Source organism: Odontomachus brunneus, unplaced genomic scaffold, assembly GCF_010583005.1.
Source record: "Odontomachus brunneus isolate Ranch 3 - 2012 unplaced genomic scaffold, Obru_v1 Obru_scaffold_048, whole genome shotgun sequence".
NCBI classification, from domain to species: domain Eukaryota; kingdom Metazoa; phylum Arthropoda; class Insecta; order Hymenoptera; family Formicidae; genus Odontomachus; species Odontomachus brunneus.
In genome coordinates, this window is record NW_022639498.1 from 1715720 (window position 1) to 1717843 (window position 2124).

Sequence of the window (2124 nt, forward strand, 5' to 3'; positions counted from 1 at the left end):
AATAACACTTGAAATTTCCAGCACTTTGACATAGAATACAAAATATCTCGTAAAATATTCTTCTTTCGGTTATCTTGTCTTAATGCTTTTTTGCACAGAATAATGAGACAAATTAATTGGCTTAAAAAAAGCACAAAAAGATTTTTATATATTTATGTAAAAAATTTTTTGTTTTTTTTTTTTAAGCTAATTAATTATAGCTAACTAATTAATAGTCTTAATATTTCGAGATCTGGGTCGGACACCCTGGGATTGGCGTCGGCAGTTCTTGCCGACGATCTTCTCTCGTGTGGACAGCTGCGCACGAGAGTACTAGGAGAGAAGTGAGCGGGCCCGGTTCGTCCAATTTGGGCGGCCGGTGCCGGTGAGCTAATCCCCACAGCGGGGGCGGCCGGGTCCCAAATGCCAACCGGTCTTCTCTCTCTCGGGTGGCCGCTGCGCCGAGAGAGTATTAGGGGTCGGCGCGGCCAATTTGCCCATTGGGCGGTCGGTCGGGTGGGCCCTTACAGCGGAGAGCCTGGGGGGCGGCGATTGCGACATTTTAAAGTCGTGCTCCTGGGCGGAGCATCAGCTGGCGCCCACGGCGGTACGCGGCATGGGTGGATCGCAACTTCCTTTTGCCGTTGTCCGTTCGTGGGGCCCCCCGCGTGACGGCGGCCCTGACGGTGCCCGCATGGTCGGAGGTGCTGGACCTCTGAAAGCGGTCTAGTCCCTTGTGGATTGGGGCGTGAGTAGGGGGCTGAAGTTCAGTGTCCCTGTGCGGAATTCCCAGGGACCAGTGGCATAGGCTCTCTCCCAGCGAGTACGCCGGGCATCCTCCTCTCCTCTTTGGGGAAGGGGGGAGGGAAATACGCCGGAGAGCCGAGCCGTCAGGGTTGGTGGGATCAACTACGAATGGCTGACATCACCATTATAGTAGTTAGGGAGGACGAGACAGCCACGTCATCGGTTATCTCGGGTGTCACATCTACTGTGGCCCCGGTTGAGGATGGGCGGATGCCCGCGGCCTCAGAGGAGGTAGGGAGGGAAGGAGAAGGCGAGCCGACCACTGGCAGCCTTTGCGCCGAGCAGGCGGACTCGGAGGGGGTGAGCGTAGGCCCGAATAATTCAGGCCCGCTCGGCTCCAAGGGGCGCCGAACGCGCTCAATGTCGCGCGGCAGCAACCAGGATCGGGGGGAGGGAGAAGAATTTCTTCCTCCTCCCTCCCCGGCGGGAGACCGCGACGCGGCCGGAATATCGGCGGTAGGCCGGGGTGTGGGCGGCGTTGGCGGCGATCGATTATCTCGATCGTTGCCGTCGTCTCCGTCGCGCCGGTACTGCAAAAAGAATGGGCGCGGGCGGCCAGCTGTGTACTGCCAAGAGGGCGATTACACGGCGGCCGCCATTGCTTAGCGCAGGCGTGAGTGGGAGGAAGACGACGCCATTAAGGAGGCCGAGGAGGCCGTAGACCCCTCGGTAAAACCGTGTGGCCCTCGTGCCCTCAAGGCGGAGGAGGAGGAGCGTGAGCTCCTCTCTGCCCTCGAGGGCAGGCAGTCGGGCGAAATTGCGACCATGGCTCTGCAGGCTGTGGAAGAGATTAAGGTTCTTGAGCGGTCTAAGAACCTCAAAGGACCGATGAGGGGGGTATTATGGGGCGCCACCACCAAAATTACGGCGTGCAGCCTCACCTTGTCCCAGAGGGCCTCAAATATTTGTGGCCCGGAGGGACTGGAAGAGGCCCGTAAGAAATAGGCGCAACTGGCCGCCGAAGTAGGACTGCTTAAGGATGAGTAGGTTCTGCTGAGGCGGCAAAATGAGTGCCTGCGCGAGGGTATATTGGCGGGTACATCGTCCGGCACCTCTGCGGAGAGGATGGACTGCGGGAGCGGGGAAGACGGGCAGACTCTCCCTCTCTCCCTCCCGCTTTCACTCCCGCTCACTGACGATCAAAGGGAGATGGGGGAGAGGTGTCGGGCGGAAGTGCAGATGGATGTGGCGGGGGGCACGCTGCCCCCGGTGAACGTTCTCCCTCTAAGGGCCCGGGGGGCACAAAACCCCCGCGACCGGAGCATTTGCCCTCCCCCTTCTCTAAAGAAGGAGACCTCCGCTGCTATGCCGGCGGCGGGTGTTGGGACCTCGCGACCA